We start from the raw sequence: 21,209 nt of genomic DNA, 5'->3' as shown, positions 1-21,209 counted from the left end.
CTTTCACAGACTGAGACAAAGGTTCTCATGCTTTCACATGTTAGGGCTCTAATTCCTGACTTCATTTACCAGGGCCCTGGCTCTCATGCTTTTTACTCAACTGGCTTTGTTTCTCACACTCCCACAAAACTGATGTAATTGACAACACTTTGAAACTTACCAGATTCACAGTGAAGTATATTATTCGATTGCATAACAGCAACAAAAATTACAAGTGTGTTGTAGGTATGACATCTACAAGTCCAGAAAAATCTGCTAGTGCAGCATCTAAATGCTGACCATGCCAAATCATTGGATATACTATATTTGTTTCAGCCCCTTCTCCCATATTAAAAAATGATTCATTTTGTGGCTGCTCTCCAAACCTTTGGCAGCAGTTTTGTAGTTTGACAAAATTGGAAAAAATAGTCAATCCTTCTCAAGTGTTCTTTGTTTCTTTTCATCTGGATCTGGGTGAATAATTTTAAAAAATGCTAGCTCAATACATCCTTCTTTATCATGGTTATTCTCTCCAATTTTTTTCTTGTTTTCCTTAATTGCTACAATGCCATCCTCCCCTCTGAAATATAAAGACAGTCATAAAGTACTTATTAAGAAACTTAATCATATCCTCTGACCGCTTCCATTTACAGTTGTCTTTTTGCTTCCCCATAGGTCCTACAATTTCCTTAGTTATCCATTTTTCTTCATGGACAATATATATATATTGGGATATTCTTTGATTTAACTTGTTTTTTTCTACCTCTGGGTGTTGGTCTTCAGTGTGGAGAGGCCATGGCCTAGCTAGTGAGGTTCCTTGAGGATAGAGGCTGGTCTCTTAAGACAACACAGATGTCCTTGATGGAGTGAAGACTGCTGCCCATGTTGGGACTGGCTGAGTTCACAACTCTTTTATTTTCCTGTCCTGTGCATTGGCACCTCCATACCAGATAGTGATGCAACCAGTCAGAATGCTCTCCATAGCACACCTGTAGAAATTAGCAAGTCCTTGGTGACATACCAAATTTCTTCAAACTCCTCATGAAGTATAGCTGCTGGGAAGCCTTTTTCAAGATCACATCAACTTGGAGGTCTCAGGGCAGATCTTCAAAGATGTTGACAACCAGAAATTGAAGTTCTTAACCCTTTCCGCTGCTGACCCCTTGATAAGGACTTGTTTGTTTTTTCCTGATTTTCCCCTCCTGAAGTCCACAGTTTGTTTTGTTAATGTTGAGCGTTGAGTGCAAGGTTGTTGTGACACCACTCAACTAACTGATCTATCTCATTCCTGTACATTGCTCTCTGTGATTCTGCTGATGACTGTGGTGGGATTTGAATTGTGCCAAGCAACACAGTTATGGTGTAGAGAGAGTAGAGCAGTGGGTTAAGCACACATATTTGAGGTGCACCTGTGTTGACTGGCAGTGAGGAGAGGTTTCTGATTCATACTGACTGCTCTTCCAATAAGGAAGTCAAAGTTCCAGTTGCAGGGGGGGGGGAGGGGGGCTGCAGATGCCCAGGTTTTGGAGCTTGCTGACCAATACTGAGGGTTGTCTTCTGGCTATCCATTCCTTAGGATGATGATGGTTCCTTTTAGTCAGTTTGTGGGGTTTGATATGAGAATACCCCACACCTCTGAAAGGAAAAACATGTGCGTGAATAGATTTAGGTGAGAAGGGGCTCCACAGGTCCAGACCTACTCTCTTGACATCCCTGCCCAGATCCAGCGGCATGATGAGGTCCAAGAAAGTTGGGGGAGTTCTGTTGCAGTGAATGGCTAGACCAAACTTTGATGCAAGGGATGCCCTTTCCGAGCTTAATGTCACGTGTTTGCTAGATGGCTGTTGACCCTATAAGAGAGTTCATCTGCCCTTTGACAGGTCTTATTTTTCATCTGCAGGCACTAGGCAGAGGTCAGACTGGATTACATAGTACCAGAAGCACTCAGACGAGTGACCTGACACATAGTACTGAGGGTATGGTGGAGTCGAAAGCTGAGCTATAGTTGAAGAAGATAGTCTGATGTTCCTTGCTGATGTCTAGATGATCCAGAACTAAGTGGAGAGCCAGCAAGATAGCATCTGCTGTGGAGTGATTGTGGTGGTAGGTGAATTGAAGTGGGTCCAAATCTTTACTTAGGTATGAGTTAATTCTGGCCATAACCAACCTCTCAAAGCATTTCATCACAGCAGCTGTGAGTACTACTGAGCAACAGTTACTGAGGCAGCTTACTCTGCTCTTGCTCACCTGTATGATTTTTAATTTTTTTTAAATTTTTCACACTATAAACCATATTGACCAAAATACACATAAACATTTCCCTCTTGAATATACACAGTCATTTTCTCCCCTTTTCCCCCCTCCCTTCCCACCCCCCTCCCCACCCACTAAACGTTCAACATATACGATACATTAAACCCATTAAACAATGTCATCACACAATGAAAATAAACAAGAAAATTGTGTCATCTACTTTTACACACTGGGTCAGTTCATTTCGTCTTCTCCTTCTGTCTTTTTAGGTGGTGGAGGTCCACGGTAGGACTTCTCTGTTGTGTTCCATGTATGGTTCCCAAATTTGTTCGAATACTGTGATGTTATTTCTTAAATTATGTTATTTTTTCCAATGGAATACATTTATTCATTTCTATGTACCATTGCTGTACTCTCAGGCTCTCTTCTGATTTCCAGGTTAACATTATACATTTTTTTGCTACAGCTAAGGCTATCATAATAAATCTATTTTGTGCTCCATCCAAATCGAGGCCAAGTTCTTTACTTGTTATATTTCTTAGAAGAAAGATCTCTGGATTTTTTTGTGATTTTATTTAATACCTGATTTAGATCTTGTATGAACGATGCCCTTTTGAAGCAGGTGGGAACCTCCAACAGCAGCAATGAGAAACTGAAAATATCCTTGAACATTTGTGTGATTCATCCTTTGCAACTTATTAAACACAACTAGATTTTGTAGTCCCACTTTCTCTTTGCAAAGCCCTATTTAACTGAACACCTACTATTGGTCTGAGGCTAATTTCCCTTCACATAGCTGGTTTCAATCCTGCTTTATTAAAGTGCAACTGGTCCTTCAATTTACACCATTTCTGATAGAAACGGACTTTCTGGCTGGACCTGAAGTGATGGGAATAAACTGTCATATTGGGTAGCCTTTTCTCATTCATCTCATGACAGTTCAAAACAGATATTGATATTCCAAGCTCCAGCCAACACCTCACCTATTCAGAGAGGCAATGGTGCATAAAAACAAACAGGTGGAGGAACTCGGCAGGTTCCATTGCATTTGTGGAGACAAAGGGATAGATGTTGTTTTGGGTCAATTTGATAGTACAGATCTATCACCAATGTACATAGTGTATATAGTTACTGTATCTAGACTGTGCTTACAGCGATTGGCTGAGAGCTAAGCCACACCTATTGCCTGGGCCTTAAAGGGTTGTGTCCCTAGCCAGGTCGGATCATTCCGGACTGGTCGGCCACCTGTGAAGAGCTCCAGTCTTTTGCTAATAAAAGCCTTGGTTTGGATCAACAAGTCTTTGGTTCTTTCGACGAGCTCTACAATTTTATTAGCAAAAGAATTTTTTTTGAAAGGGATGGAGCGTTTAATTCAGCCAGAAAAACTTGATATCGACCCACGGTCAGCTACAGCCTTCAAAGCCTTTAACTTCTGGCTGCTGAACTTTGAAAACTTCCTGAGACTCATTGAGGTGGAGGAGGATAACCAGCGTCTAACAGCATTGCTGTCTATGGTGTCCTTGAGAGTCTACGAGAACATCCAGGATGAGACCACTTACACCGCAGCCATAAAGGTACTGAAAGGACTGTATAATCAACCAGTGAACAGAGTTCATGCCCGGCTCGTGCTTGCGTCGAGGAAGCAACAGCCCGGCGAGTCCAGCAGGGCATATTTACAAGTATTAAAGGCATTGGGCAAGGTCTGTAACTGTGTGGACAAAACTGCTGCCGAGATCACAAACGATCTCGTCCGGGATGCCTATGTGGCCGGGCTCCGATCGAATGAAGTGAGGCTGCGCTTGCTCGAACAAGGGGTAGAAAAACTAGAGGACGTGGCCTGGATTGCAATCACAATGGAGGATGCAGCCTTAAAGTCCACCGAGCTCTCTAGGGACTGGACCCCTCGTTCTGATGTGAGTAGAGTGCCCTTCTACCCTACCACTGACGGCCTGTCGGCTGCTGCTACCCTGCCCCGTGCGAACCCGAAATGTTATTTCTGCAGGAGGGACAATCACAGCAGGTCCCAGTGCCCAGCAAGAAAAGCCAGGTGCCAGAAGTGCCTTAAAAACGGCCACTTTGCTGCAGTCTGTAGGTCTAAAATGGCCGCCGGCAAACACAGTGCCTCGTGTGAAGCCCAATCGCCGCTATCCCATTCAAACTCTTCTTCCCCAGAGCTCTCGTCCAATGAGAGCGAGGGCATCTCTGCACGGCAACGCCTGACGTCACGGAGACGCCAAACCCGGAAGGGGCAGCCCACTCTCGCAACCATGGTGTTGGCCCGCCTCTCGCCCCCGTGCGGAACACTCGACGCTACCGCCGCTGCTGCCGCCGCCACAGACACCCCTGGGGCCGACTCTACCGCTGCTGCTACCGCCGTCATGGCTACCCCCGGTGCCGACCCTACCGCCGCTGCCACAGCCACCCCCGGGGCCGACGCTACCGCCGCTGCTGCCGCCGTCACGGCCACCCCCGTGGCCAACCAGGTACTCACCCTAGCGTCCATCACTGACGACCGCCAGGGCCCGACCGCCGCGACCGAGCAACTACAAACCCCACTACTTACTATTCACCTGCCAACGCCGCCACAACAGCACTTCCGGGAAGTCCTCCAACCTGCTCCTCGAGCGTTGACTACGTCATCCCGTTGCGTGACGTCATCGCGCAAAAATCCCCTGTCAACTGCTTCAATAACACTAAACCAGCAATGCTCTCATCCCCTCACCAGAGCAATGGAACTGATTAAAGTGCATGGACACTACACCAATTGCTTATTTGACTCTGGGTCAACTGACAGTTTTATCCAGCCAGATCTGGCCCTCCGTTGGGGACTTGACATTATCTCCACTACCCAGAGGATCTCATTAGCGACGAGGTCGCACTCGACTGGGATAAAGGGGTATTGCATTGCCACGCTGGAAGTACAGGGCGTAACGGTCACCCACTTCAAATTATTCGTCCTTCCCCAATTGTGTGCCCCAGTGTTGCTGGGATTAGACTTTCAGTGTCAGTTCCGAACGGTGTCCCTACACTTTGGGGGACCCCACGCCCCCCTCTCGGTCTGCCATCGCCCCACCCCCGAAGCACCCGAGCAACCCGCCCCCGTGCCCCGGGGCCAATCCTGCGGCCTTTCCACACTCCGGATTGCCCCGCCAGCACTCTTCGCAAACCTCACCCCTGGCTGGAAGCCTGTGGCCACCAAAAGTCGGCAATATAGTTACGAAAACAGGCAATTCATTAGGAGTGAGGTGCGTAGATTGCTGGATGAGGGCATCATTGAACCCAGTTCAAGCCCCTGGAGAGCCCAGGTGGTGGTTGTCAAGAATGGAAAAAAACTACGGATGGTGGTCGACTATAGCCAGACCATTAACCGCTTCACGCTCCTGGATGCGTACCCCCTGCCACGCATCACGGATGTGGTGAACCAGATCGCCCAATACCGCATTTTCTCCACTATTGACCTACGTTCGGCCTACCACCAGCTCCCGATCCGCTGCGATGACCGACCATTCATGGCATTTGAAGCGAATGGGCGGCTATATCAATTTCTCAGGGTACCATTCGGGGTCACGAATGGTGTCGCGGTCTTCCAGCGGGAAATGGACAGGATGGTGGACCAGAACGGGCTAACTGCTACCTTCCCGTATCTGGACAATATCACCATCTGCGGCCACGACATGCAGGACCACGACGCTAACCTAGACAAATTTCTTCAAACTGCCCGTCGGCTGAACCTGACTTACAATTTGGACAAGTGTGTCTTCCGGACCACTCGACTCACTATTCTAGGTTGTGTGGTGGAGAACGGGATAGTCATGCCAGATCCTGACCGCATGCGTCCCCTAATGGACTTACCCCCCCCCCCCCCCCCACATACCCAGAAAGCTCTCAAACATTGCCTGGGCCTTTTCTCGTATTACGCCTAATGGGTTCCACACTACACCGACAAGGCACGTCCTCTTATCAAGTCCACCTCCTTTCCCCTCTCGACCGAAGCCACAGCGGCTTTCGATCGAATCAAATCTGACATTGCTGCTGCGACGCTGCACGCGATCAATGAGTCTGTCCCGTTTCAAGTCGAGAGCGATGCATCCGACTTCGCCCTGGCAGCCACCTTGAACCAGGCCGGTCGGCCTGTAGCCTTCTTCTCCAGAACCCTCCAGGGTCCTGAGAGTAGACACTCCTCGATCGAGAAGGAGGCCAGGCCATGGTTGAAGCGGTGCGTCGTTGGAGACATTACCTCGCTGGGAGGCGCTTTACACTGTTGACTGATCAATGCGCAGTCTCCTTCATGTTCAGCAACACCCAGCGTGGTAAGATAAAAAACGACAAAATCGCCAGATGGAGAATCGAACTCTCCACCTTTAACTATGACATCCTGTACCGGCCTGGTAAGCTCAACGACCCGCCTGACGCGCTCTCCAGGGGGATGTGCGCCAGCATACAGATGGACAGACTACGGAAACTCCATGAGGCGCTCTGTCATCCAGAGGTCACTAGGTTTGCTCACTTTGTCAAGGCGTGCAACTTACCCTACACAGTCGAGGAGATCCGCTACATGACCCAAGCCTGTGCAGTGTGCGCTGAATGCAAGCCCCACTTCTTCCGTCCGGATAACTCCCACGTTATCAAAGCCACCCACCCCTTTGAGCGTCTTAGCGTAGACATTAAGGGGCCCCTACCGTCAACCAACCGTAATACCTACATCCTTACAGCCATCGACGAGTACTCCCGCTTCCCATTCGCTGTGGCCTGCCCAGACACCACTGCCACCTCAGTGATACAGGCCCTTCACAGTATTTTCACCATCTTCGGGTACCCCAATTCCATCCACAGTGATAGGGGGTCCTCATTCATGAATGCAGAGCTGCGATAGTACCTTCTGGAGTGTGGTATTGCTTCAAGCAGGACCACGAGCTATAACCCACGCGGTAACGGCCAGGTCGAGAGGGAGAATGCCACTATATGGAGAGCGGTTACACTGGCTCTCCGGTCTAAAGGTCTCCCCACCTCTCACTGGCAGGAGGTTCTCACTAGTGCCTTACACTCCATCCGCTCCCTCCTATGTACTGCAACAAATGCCACCCCCCACGAAAGGATGTTCCTTTTCCCGAGGAAATCCGAATCAGGAACCACTGTACCGGCATGGCTCACCGTCCCTGGCCCCGTCCTTTTGCGACGCCACGTCCGGCACTCAAAGAACGACTCCTTGGTCGACCGAGTTACTCTACTCCACGCGAACCCACATTACGCCTACGTTGAGTTCCCAGACGGGCGGGAGGACACTGTTTCGGTGCGGGACCTAGCTCAGGACGCGGTAGACCCAGCAAACCCCCCAACCCAACCTTCCCCAACTCTTTATTCTCCAGGCCCCGTGCCACAGCAGAAGGACCAACAGCACCCCAATGACCCGGGCCACCCTGCCGACAACACGACTGGGGAATTGAGCGACGGAGCAGTCGCACCCGACGAGCCCGCTGGCGACACCACTCCAGCGACCCCAATCCCGGCACCACGGCGGTCACACCGGATGGTCAGATTCCCCTGACCGCTACAGTCCTTGACCTACCCCTTCCTTTCATTCTCTCCCTCGTTTTTGTTTTTCCCAGGGTCAGTTCCAAGAAGGGGTGAATGAGATAGTACAGATCTATCACCAATGTACATAGTGTATATAGTTACTGTATCTAGACTGTGCTTACAGCGATTGGCTGAGAGCTAAGCCACACCTATTGCCTGGGCCTTAAAGGGTTGTGTCCCTAGCCAGGTCGGATCATTCCGGACTGGTCGGCCACCTGTGAAGAGCTCCGGTCTTTTGCTAATAAAAGCCTTGGTTTGGATCAACAAGTCTTTGGTTCTTTCGACGAGCTCTACAGTCAAGAGCTAAATTAATCCTGATGCATAGTCTTGATCTGAAACATCACTATCCCTTTGCCTTCACAGATGCTGTTCAATCTGCTAAATTCCTCCAGCTGTTCGCTTTTTTCAGATTCCACCACTTATGTCTCCAGACAATTGTGTATATTAATTGGGATCCAAAAATAAAGTAGGAAGATGAATAAAGGTGCAAAATTCACAAAATTATAGTCAAAGAAGTCATTTGCTAACGATATATTCAAATCTCAAGTTCTGTAAATACAAAATTTGCTAATATTTTTTGTTGATCAAATGTTTCTACTATAAAAATATATATCCAAACACAACAATACCTTAGCAATTCTCTCATATACACAAAACATGAGAAAAGGAAATGTATAGATAATAGTGTAACAGATGCAAGGAGCTACAAGATATTAACCGTATATTTCTTCACTCTATGATCAACATTAATAAGCACGGGGATGCCATGTGATAGTCGGGAAAAACAAGCCCTCCTCAGAGAAAATTTAAAAAAAGATTGAAAAACAAGGCACAAAAGAAAAATTACTAAAAATCCATAAGATAAAAACTACAGGAAGAATTTAAAGATGTCACCAAAGAAAGAAAAATGAACAATAACGACTAAAGAAGAGTTTTAAAATTCACCAGAAGGCTTTACCGATATCTGGAAACGGGACTCTCTCCAAGAAGATCAATGAAGTCGGTGAGCGGTGTCCCTCGGTGGCTGACAAAATCCAAAACAGAAACTCCAGCGTGCATGAGTCACACATGCCCTATGCACATAATACACGAGAAACCGACGAAGATGGTCACTGATGGCAAGATGCTCCAATGGAGGAATCACAAAGGAGACATCCTTAAACGTGCATAATAAAAGTAATATTGAAATAAATGATAAAAACGAAAGCCAACAGCAAGATGCTGGATCGGCAGTTAGAGACATTATAAAAGAAATATCACCAAAAAAAGTCACACAAAACCCAGAAATAGAAATTGAGAAAGAAAATCAAGATGAAGATAAAAGCTTACAAGAAGAAATACAAAATAAAAAAAAGAAACATGATAGGCAAAGAATATTTTGATAATTAAATAAAAATACTAATGAACACAATAATGACTAAATTCAGTATTATTAAAAAAAACTATACAAGAAACAGATTTAAAAATACAAAGAATGGAGAAAACTATGACATATGAAAAAAATTGATGAGGTGAAAGACAGTGGGACAGGTATGGAAATTGAGGTGATTGAGCTAAGAGAAAAGTTAGAAGATAGAGATAAAGAAATAGAAAACATGATTTATTAGCCCAAAAAATTGATATTATAGAAAACTTCAACAGACGAAATAATATAAAAATAGTGGGTGTAAAAGAAGGCAAAGAAGGAATAGACATAAAGGATTTATAAAAAGATGGATTACACAGATCTTGGGAGTGGAAGAACTCCAAGAAGAAATAAAAATTGAAAGAGCCCATAGAGTGTTGGCACCAAAATCACAACAAAGTCAGAAACCACACTCCATACTAATAAAACTTACAATATAGAATGAAGGAGAAAATATTGGAACTGGCAAGAAAAAAGTGAAAGATAATAAAGAACCACTAGAACATAAGGGGAAAAAATATTCTTTTATCCAGACATTAGTTTTGAACTTTTAAAGAGACAAAGATTTCAATTCAGCAAAAAATATACTATGGAAAAAAGGTCATAATTTTGTGGTGCAACATCCAGCAGTGTTGAAATTATTTATCCTTGGTGGACAAAATAGATTGTTTTCAGACCCAGAAGAAGCTTATCACTTTGCAAACCGACTATCGAATAAACAACAAGAGGAATAAAATAAATATTAAAAAGACTATGAAGATAATGCATATAAATAAATTAGAATGTTAATAATTTGAATACAGACATTTAAAGTTAAAAAAACTTTGTTTTATTTTAAGAACAATATATAGTATTTTCTCTGGGGAAGGGGCGGGAAAAAGAAAAGGAAAGGGAAAAAATTTACACAGTTTGAAATCTGTTGACTTTTGTGGTTAATATTACAACCCAAATAGAAAAGGGAGATGTGGCTGTCTTGCAAAGTGGCAAGGACAACTCAGTAAAGGGGAAATTAATGTTTTTTTTAAATAGTATTGTTTAATTTAATTATGATTTTTATTAATTTCTTAATTATGTTGTGTTATCATATATAGTAAATAATAAGAACAATTTAAAGACTGATTTTAAAAGAAGAGAGATGGAGAGTTTGAAGAGGTGGAAGAGAACTCAAAAGAGATGAGTAAGATAAGTAGATTGAACTATTTGACTATTAATATTAATGGAATCCACAATCAAATTAAGAGAAAAATTACTGTGACAGACTATTTTGAAGTGGCTTGCGAGGAATTGCTGGAGTAGCTTGCACATACACAGGACTTTTGCAGAGTGCTTTTTGCAGAAAGAGCAACAAAGTTGCAGAATACAGCTGGCCTGGGAGAGCATGTGATTTTTGCAGGCAGACTCAGAACAGTTTTGCTCTCAGGGAGGGAGGGTGTGAAACAGAGAGAGGAGTCACAGAAATCAGTACCAGAGGGACAAGCTGTCAAACTTTTGAAAGCTTTCTGGTTGAAAGAGAAGACTGGTGGTCTGAAAGATGACCTAAAAGAAAATGGATCATCTGGAGAACCCTGAAGGGGGCAAGTTTAGTCAGCAAGACTGATTGAGAAGGAATCAGTTGTGGATGTCCTGGAAAAGATATTTCTCTCTGAAAACCAGCAAGAACCCTCCTGATTGGTAACCATTTGCCTGTTAAACACCAAAGACTGGTGAACTTTGTTAATGCTAACTTCTGTGCACAGTACAAGAATTGCCTGCAACCAGTCACATTGGACAGTGATCCAAAGAACTTTTCTAATCTTAAATATACATTACACACACCTGCGCTTAGTATTAAAGGGGGGTGGGGTGGGGATTAAGTAGGTTAGGTAGGTTAAGTAATAAGGTAAAGTTTAATTCTGTTTTGTTATTCAATTATAATTTTAAATTACTTTTGTTTTAAGTAACCCTGTGTTGCGGTGCATAACTATTGCTGCTGGTTTTTGGGGTCCTCTGGTCTCCATAACATTACTTAAAAAAGAGAGAATAGATATAGCATTTATACAAGAATCACATTTAACTGAATTAGAACACCACAAGTTAAAGAGAGACTGGGTAGGTCATGTAGTGGCAACATCATACAACTCAAAAGCCAGGGGAGTTGCTATATTAGTTAATAAAAATCTATCAATTAAGATAAATGAAGCAATAACAGTGGGTAGATACATAATCATGAAATGCCAGATTTATTCAGAATTTTGGAACTTGATGAATATCTATGCATCTAATAAAGGTGACCAAGAATTTATGCAAAAGATCTTTTTAAAAATAGCAGACACCCAGAGACACATGTTATTAGGGGGAGATTTTAATTTTAATAGATAGATTGATAGATAAATCTATGACATTACTGATAATAAAATGCCAAGTGATGATGAATTCCTTACATAATTTTATAAAATATTTAATAGTACCTGTATATGAATTCCTCCCTTTTTAGTAGTAATGAAACAGGTAAAAGAGACCCAGAATTTACCAAACTCATGTAAAACAGCAATAATTACAGTAATTCCAAAAATGAGAAATGATCCACTATCACTGGCATCATATAGACCAATATCTTTGCTAAATACAGATTATAAATTAATTGCAAAAATACTAGCATGTAGTGGCTACTATGGTAGAGCTACTAAAGGAATACAAACACTCGCCAAAATAGTCAACTCAAGACTGATTTATTCAGGGTTTATAGGCTTCTTTTATATACTGTGTGTCCCAGGTCATATGGGACGAAGTTGGATGTCACTATGATATTGCTGCCGATCCACAGGACTGGCAGATTTAAATCCAACCTTGATAGTGTCCCACGCCTTCTGGCAGGAGACTCAATAGCTCAAAGTGATGTTCCTCAGCACTCAGTATACCTCACGTATGGTCCATTAGGTGAGTAGGCAGACTTCCATATTAGGGTTCCCATGCCCACAGAACTGTGCTAGCGACAGTTTGCATTGCTGCAGTACACAGCCACTACAAGCAAATAGATTGACAGATTATATACCAAAATTAATAAAACTAGACCAGACAGGATTTGTTAAAAATAGAAGAGCGGCGGATATATTTGTAAATTTATTAATTTAATTCACACAGCACAAATAAATAAGACTATGGCAACTATAGCAGTAACTCTAGACGCCAAGATAGCTTTCGATAGGGTGGAATGAAATTATATATTTAAAATACTACACAAATTAAAATGACCCGAAAAATTTATTAATTGGATTAGAGCATTATATAAAGGACATTTAACAAAAGTAATAATTTAAAGTGATCTGGTACGTTTCAGATCACTTTAAATTGAGTAGGTCAACCAGACTGGGATATCCACTATCACCTTCCCTGTTTGCTTTGGCCATGGAACCATTAGCAGAATTGATAAGAAGGGAGCCTAAGATAAAGGGAATAAAAGTAAAAGGAGAAGAATTAAAATTAGCTTGTTTACGGATGACATTATAGTATATTTAACAGACCCAAATAAATCAATAAAAAGGCTATATATAAAATGAAAGAATATGGAGAAATATCAGGATATAAGGTTAACATTAATAAAAGTGAAGTGATACCAATGAACAATCTCGATTATACAAAATATAAAAAAGAATTCCCTTTTAAATGGCAGTCACAGGCTATATGTTTCCTTGGTATCAGGATAGATAACAATTTAAATAATTTGTATAAATTAAACTACCAACAATTAATAAAAAAAATACAAGAAGATTTAGAAATCTTACCACTAATAGGAAGAGTAAACTGCATCAAAATGAATATATTTCCATGGATACAATATCTATTTCAAACATTACCGATTCCCTTGACAGAAGAATTTTTTATGAAACTGAACAAATTAATAAGAAAGTTTTTATGGAATGGTAAAAAAATTAAGATTGGCTTTAGAAAAATTAACACAGATGTATAAACAAGGAGGACTGCAATTACCAAATTTCAAAAATTATCATAGAGCAGCACCTATCAGAATTTTATCAATCCGGAGAAAAACTAGACTGACTCAAGATAAATTTATACAAATTAGGAGAAAAATCCCAGAACATGTACTTCATAAATGGGATAAAAAACTGGAAAACACAACAATTTACCAATACTACATCATATTCTAAAAAAAAAAGAAAATACATCTGGAGCGAAAGATGATAAATGATCAAATCCCAGAAATGCTACTAACACAAAACCCATTAATTCCTTTTGCAATAGACAATTTATTTTTTAAAGAATAGATGAGAAAAGGAATTAAAAGAATAAAAGATTGCTTTTTGGGAAATAATTTATTAATATTTGAACAGTTAAAAGACAAATATGGAGTATCAGAGAGTCCAATATTTTCATATTATCAGTTAAAAACTTATTTAAAAGAAAAATTTGGAACCAATTTAAGATTACCTGAGAGTAACTGCTATGAATACTTAATTACAGACACACCGATAGTTAAAAAAATTAATACAAATATCTACAGAAAATTGCAATACAAGGAAAATTATGAAACAATGTACAAACCTAAACAAGGTTGGGAAAAAGATTTAAAAATATGAATAAAGAACAAAGCATGGTAGGAACTAAGCACAGGAACCATGAGTAATACAATAAATACTCAATTTTGTATGATACAATATAATTGGCTACATAGATAATACGTGACACCACAAAAGTTAAAAGAATGGAATCCAACAATGTCAGACAGATGTTTCCGTTGTAAACAAGAAATTGGAACAATTTGGACATGTACAAAAGTTAAAACTTTTTGGGAAGATTTAATATTAAATAAAATTACAAAAAATAAGATACCAAAAGATCCAGAAATCTTCCTGTTAAACAACATAAAAGACAAAGAATTAGTGTTAACACTAGACAGGACTCAAATTTTTTTTATTTTGATCGCGCTCGCAGCAGCAAAAAAATGCATAATGACAACTTGGAAAACAGAAGCAACCTTAAAAATATAACAATGGCACATAGAAATGAACAAGTGTATTCCATGAGAAAAAAATTACAATCTAAAAGAGAAATATACATTATTTGAACAAATTTGGAAACTATACATAGAGTATACTAGAAACCATCGATTTCAGACCTCCACCTCTTAAAATGATAAACAACAAATTCGAAAATATTTAAATATAGAATTTACGATGACATGACTTCTTATTTCTTTTTCTTTTGCATTCCTTTATTGTTTATTTATTTTTATTCTTTCTTTTACTTTTTCTTTATGTTATAAGGGGGTGGGGAGGGTGGGGGGAAAAGGGGAAAAAATGTCACTGTATATTTTAATGATGTATGTTTGTATATTATTGTTATTGTAGTAGTTCGTAGTGAAATATTAAATAAACAAATAAAAAAATTAATAAGAACAGAAATAGAAAACCAAACAGATAGTGTATCAGTTTATGCATTTTTAAATATCATGGCTGAATCTATTGAAATAATTGATATATTCGATGTAATTAATTTATAACGTATATATCTACTCATCAATGAATATATTTTCAAAATGTTCATGCCAGTATCAATTTTCTATGATCCTTTTTAATCTTTCCATTCTTTTCTATCTCTGGGGTCTGTGTGTCTATTCTTTGGGAAATGAGACTTCTCACAAGTTCCTCATAAAATTATTTGAATCCTGATTCTGCTTTGATTTATGCATTGAATCAACTTTACACACATCTTGCCAAATTTTTTCATAATCTTGAAGGACACCCCACTCAATATCCCCAATCTTTTTGCTTGGTCAGGCTCTGCCTGTTAAGCATAATCTCTTCATTCATATTACATTTTATTGAATCTCTTTGATCTTATTACAAGAATCTGGACTATTTATACTGCATAAACCAAGAGGTTGTCAGGAAAGTCAAAGAAAAAACTCTTTGCTTTTCAATTTTATTTCCACTGCTGTAGAACACCATATACTTCAGTTTGTATGATCATGTTAACCTGCATCACTATTTTTAAGTGAAACGAGAAAGTCTGCAGACACTGTAATTGTAGTAAATGCACAAAAATGCCAGAGAAACAGCAGGTCCTGTAGCATCCATTGGAGGCAAAGATATATAACCAATGTTCCAGGCCTGAGCCTTTGGTCAATAAATTTTCCAAGTGCCACATGTTGATCTTAGCAATGTGTCTGCAAATTCTTCACATTAACAACCTATTCCTCCATTTCATAAACTTTAGATGGCCAATACATACAATATATACAAGTATAACTTTCTGTTATTTCTGCTTCTAAGTACCCACAGCTCTAATTAGCACAGATATCACCACATCCTGACTTCCTTCCACATGCTTTCTAATTATGCAACAAATTGCAAAGTTAGTCACCCATCCTTTTCTTTACATATCTGTTTCAATTATTTATTGTGATCCATGGAAAGCAGCCTCTACATGGCAGGAGAGAAAAGGAAGACAAATTAATATGTGTAACAGAAGATAAAATGGTTTAATTCGCCCATTCAGCCCAGAGTCGCTCCACCATTGAATTATGAGATACTTTTCATTTCAGCCTCATTTTCCTCACATTTTCCCCATAACCTTTGACATTTCTACTTCTCAAGAACCTATATACTTTCACTTTACGTACCAGGGGCTACTACCTGATGACCCTTTATATAAAGCTGATCAGATCAAGTGGGGAGCCGTGGGACCGAAGCCACAGCGGAGAGAGGGACTCGCCCAGTGACCGAGGACAGATGCACCTGGGAGGAGGTAAAGAACGGCTCAGAGCCCTGCCTATTAAGTAACTTTCTGGGACCGGGTCCAGCCATGCAGCCCACTGGGCTCCTGCTCGATAGCCAAGGATTGTTCCATTTCATAAGGTTCCACAATCTCCTGTTCTCGGTGGAGGAGGTAAGGACAGTAAACAAGGACTGTCCCATCTGCGTGGAATGCAAACCGCAGTTCTATCGGCCAAACAGAGCTACATTGATAAAAACCACCAGACCCTTTGAATGCATCAGCCTCAACTTTAAAGGCCCACTCCCCTCCTACGACAGGAACGTCTATTTCCTTAACTCCATAGATGAATACTCCAGCTTCCCTTTTGCATTCCATGCCCTGTTGTGTCGGCAGCCACAGTAATAATGTGCCTGCAATCTATTTTCAGCATTTAATGTCACGGATGTGACATATACCCCAGCTATATACACACCGACAGGTGTGTTGCATTCACGAGTGCAGAAGTCCAGCAGTCCCTATGGGACAGAGGTATCGCCACAAGTCGCACTACAAACTACAACCCCAGGGGTAATGGGTAAGTGAAATGGGAAAATGCCACTATTTGGAAAACAGTACTGTTGACCTTAAAGGCAAAAGACCTACATGTAGCAAGATGGCAGGATGTGTTACCGGAGGCTTTACATTCAATATGCTCACTGTTAAGTACCGCAACAAACACGACTCCACTTGACCGCTTGTTTTCATTTTCAAGGAAAGCTGTGATGGGCACTGTGCTGCCTATATGGCTGATGACACCAGGTCCGGCACTCCTCCAGAAGCACTTCAGGCCCCACAAAATGGACCCACTGGTGGAGCCAGTAGAGCTGAGCATGCGAACCCCCACTACGCAGTCATCGCATTCAGGGACAGACAGGAAGATTCAGTAGCCATCAGGGACATCACGCCGGCCGGTATTGTGTACAACGAGGAAGGATCACAGACCACACGGACCCAGACGGACCAGCAAGATAGACATCAGACACCAGGACAACTGACCATCATATCACCCCAAAACGAACTGTCGACCGATAGACCCCCAACAGCCGATACTCATTTGGAAAGCCCTACATCTCCCCCCAGCATACCCCTACTCTGAGGCCGACGAGCAGCCCTGTGCCCCCACCACCCAATGTCAGGTCTCCCTGCTCCCAATACCCCCTACCTCCCCTGCCCTGAAGGTCCAAGAGACTAAGGAAAGCTCACCAGATCCTTGACTTATGAACTTGCGGGGAGGGGGGTAGTGCTCAAATTCCTTTAAGGGGGTTTAATGTGGTGATATGCCATTACACCACTAGGTCATTAGGGGCCACCACCTGATGACCCTGTATATAAAGCCGATCGAGCTCATGCTTCTCCTTCTGACCTGGGCTTGCACAGAGGCAAGACCTAGCTGTATATATCTCTATTGAAGACTGCATTTAACCTTCACTCTGCTTCATGTGGTTGATGTCGGTCACACGTATATCCAATAACTTGGCCTCCACAGCTATCTGTGACAATGAATTCCATAGATTTACTACATTCTTGGTGAAGAAATTTCTCCTCATCTCTGTTCTAAGTTACATCCTTTTATTCTGAAGCTGTGCCCTCTGGCCTTACTTTCTCCCATCACTGGAAAGAACATCTTCACTCAATCCAAGCTTTCTAATATTTGGTAAATTTCAACAAGCTCCCCATCTCATCTTTCAAAATTCCAGTTGAGTACATCAAAATCATCAAATGCTCCTGGATATATTAACCCTTTTGACCCCAGGATTATTCTTAATAAACCTTCTCTAGACTTTTTCAATGCCAGCACGTAATTTCTTGGGTATGGAGCCCAAAAGTGCTCACAATGTTGTCTGCCTTAGTCTGACATTTTTGCCTATATTCTCTAGTCCTCTTGACATTGCATTTACCTTCCTTACCACCAATTGAGAATGGGCAAACCAAAATAACATTCTCCAGTGTTGTTTAATCACAGAATTATAATCGATAGTTGTTATGAGAGGCATCCGTGACATTAAATGTGATACTGTAGTTGTACTAAGCATTTAGTGAGCAAAAGAACCACACAGAGTCGAAAGTGAATTGAACCAACTGATTTTAATGGAACTCTCATGTGTTTATATCCCTCGGGACCTGATGAATCTTGCAACTCCTGGGACCTTTATGACACTAGCCGCTAGGCTGTGAGCATGCCCTGCACCTGGAGCTCTCATAGTCAGATCTGCCATGGACTTGCTCACGACTCCGTAAGCCAGTTGGCCTTTTGCGTGGGAGAGTTGAAATGTTTATATCTTTTTGTGACCAACACTAAAAAAAAACTTGCCACAAGTTATCTCATTTAAAACAATACAATATAAAACCTAACAATCTGTCACATAGGCATGATTGAAACAGTAGTTTTCATATGTTTTCTTTTCACCCACATAGCACCTTAAGCAATCCTTTACTAATCACAGAGCACCAATGCATAGGGAATACTTAAAGTAGTATGTGAGTGGAAAGAAAAAGGTTGAGAACTACCAGTTACTGTCCAGGTTTTGCATCAGAAGGATAACAATTTCAGGACTAGGTAATCTCCTGAAGGATTATACTGCTCATGCTCTGAAAAGTTGGGCAAATATCCACAACTTTGCTGGAAAATTAATTTCAGTTGTATATTCCCATAGTTAACACCATTGATTTAAATCACCTTTCATAGAACAGCTTCAATTTTGGCAAATGGGAGTCAACACCTTTAGCCTTTCACTAATCTTCGAGCTGCTTAAACTCACCAGTCCTCAAGATCCACTCCTTGAAGAGACCCCAGAGCAATCTTTCACTAAGAAGCCAGCTGCCAGATAATCCAGAAGGTCCATCATAGCCTGGGATCTTTCAGACTGCTCCTAACCCTATTATTGTTGTGAAAGTTGTTAAAAGTAACACACCAGAGTTATAGCTGAGAACTAATCTGAGATTCAAAAACATTCAGAAGCATTGTTTTAAATTATTTTAAAGTAAAATTGAATAATGTACTAATAGGAAACAGAGAAAAAAAATCAAAAACATTTAAATTAACAAAATTAAAGCAAAGTACTTTGACCACACAACCGTAGTGCTAGGAAATCTGTGCAGGTCTGTGCTTATCTGCTGAACTTCAGTGAGAATGCAATACTGCAGCATGTGCTCTGGCATTGATAACCAAGTTCTGAACATGCCTCCACTTGAGAATCTAACACACTGATCAATTACCAAGGAAAACAGAAATTCTGATTCAAAAAGCTCCAATTTAGTAAGAGGATTTGGGCTAATATATTAAATTTTTCAAATTCTTATATTCAAGTGTTTTTCTTCTCTTCAAGTGAAATTCCACCTTTTAGAGGATTTGACCAATATTTTTATATATCTCAAATGATAGTAGAATGGAAAATGAAGGCTGATTAGGTAAATCATCAATAAATTCTAAATATATACAGTAAAACCCCTGGTATCCAGCAACTAAGGGATTGATAGATGCCAGATATGCATATTTTCTGGTTGCTTGAGCCTTATTTTCACAATCCCTAACAAATAACCAGCATTAAGAAGAAACAGTTTAAAGGATGAAAAACTGCAAAAAGTAATTTGAAAATTATCAGCATTGTAGTACTTAATTATGTAAAGTTCACTTCAATCAGGTAATTCCCATAACTTACAAATTTAAAATTTAGATTTAAATTAGAACCCCAGTTGCTAGTGCTATAACAGTGTTGTGCTAACTGTGCACCATCACAATTAACCTTCACTCCCCCAGACTTATAGGTATAACCTTATAGATGACATTTTTCTTATTCCAATATATCCTAATTTCAAAATATCATCTTCCAAAGCATGAGCTACGATATCCCGAATTTCAATTTCTTTAATCCAACAAATCAAACTCTGTGGCTGTTACTTTATGTATTTTTAATTCATTGATAAAATGGATAAACATTTTCCATAGCTTTGCATTAAGACTTCCATAACGATGAATAACAAAGCATTTACTGTATAATAGATATAAAGGATATAAAAAAGCTTTTAAAGAGATACACAAACTTTAAAGGGATACAAAAATTCAAAGAAAGATTTCTCATGAGCTCATGCTTTCTTCACATCCTGTAGAATGAACAAACCATTAGTCAAGGTGGATTTTACAATATATTACATCATAGTCACTATAGTAACACTACAAACAATAATTCTCTTAAAGAGACAGGCACAAAATTAACCAAGAATCAAAAGACAAGGTTTTAACTTTACATTCCTGCCCAAATTATTATTGACATTAATGGCTAATATATAATAATTACTATTACAGATGCATAAAGTAAATATAGTAAGTATAAGATTAGAAATCAAAACTTTATGCTTCCTGTAAAGGTAATAGGTCTATTTAAGTAACCAGTCTTGGTTTTAATCTGCACTTGCTGAATGAAACTTTTCTAGTCTGGAACTGTATCCACAATTTTCCCCAGCAAGCAAGATTTTCTTGGTGAAGAATTGTCCTTGATAATTACAATATATTCACATACAAAATTGTGTTTAGCTTTAGTCCATTGTTGTCATTCTTTTAATAACAAAAGATATTCTTTAATCTATCTTTTCCAAAATAAGTCTGCAGTAACTGGACTTGCTTCCATCTGTGTCTTGCATAGACATCTTCTTTTGATGACCTGGAGGCATCAAAGGTTTAGATTTAAGAAGTAGGAGATGATTTGGTGTAAGTGCCTCAATGTCATTTGAATTGACAGATATTTTTGTTATTGGACAATTATTTAAAATAGCTTCGATTTCACCCAATAATGCCTGAAGACTGTCATCATTGAGTATTTGACTATTCAAAATGGAATTAAGAATTTTTATGATTGATATAATCATTCTTTCCCACACACCTGCATGATGTGTTCCTGTGGGTGGGTTAAATAGCCAATTAATTTCTTTCTGAGGTAATGCATCATGAATTTGACGTTGATTCCAATTTTGAATTGTCTTTCATAAATAGTTGAACTCCTATAAAGTTAGATCCATTATCAGAATGCAATTCTTTTACTTGACCACATCTGGCGATAAAACATCGAAGAATAGTCTGTATCAAGCGATGATACTGCTTCAATATGAATTGCTCTTGCAGTCAAAAAGGTAAAAATTGCTCCATATAATTTTTCAATACTTCTTCCTCATTTTACTTGCAAAGGCCCAAAATAATCAACTCTCACATATGTAAATGGGGGTTCATCAGGTGAAACTCTATCCTGTGACA

General features: G+C 40.4%; 1 long non-coding RNA gene across 11 annotated transcripts in view; it reads right to left on the bottom strand.

Annotated features, from left to right (window-relative positions):
• Positions 1-21,209, bottom strand: part of LOC138762157 (uncharacterized) — a 105,391-nt gene that overhangs the window by 41,026 nt on the left and 43,156 nt on the right. For 2 of the 11 annotated variants that reach the window (XR_011356790.1, XR_011356793.1), the window contains one exon: positions 20,072-20,622. The exons of 7 other annotated variants lie outside the window; for them this stretch is intronic. This is a non-coding gene — a long non-coding RNA (uncharacterized lncRNA). 2 more of the 11 variants (XR_011356794.1, XR_011356795.1) reach the window with 2 other exon arrangements.

This window comes from Narcine bancroftii, chromosome 4, assembly GCF_036971445.1.
Source record: "Narcine bancroftii isolate sNarBan1 chromosome 4, sNarBan1.hap1, whole genome shotgun sequence".
NCBI classification, from domain to species: Eukaryota; Metazoa; Chordata; class Chondrichthyes; order Torpediniformes; family Narcinidae; genus Narcine; species Narcine bancroftii.
This window is presented reverse-complemented; position numbering and strand designations above follow the sequence as displayed.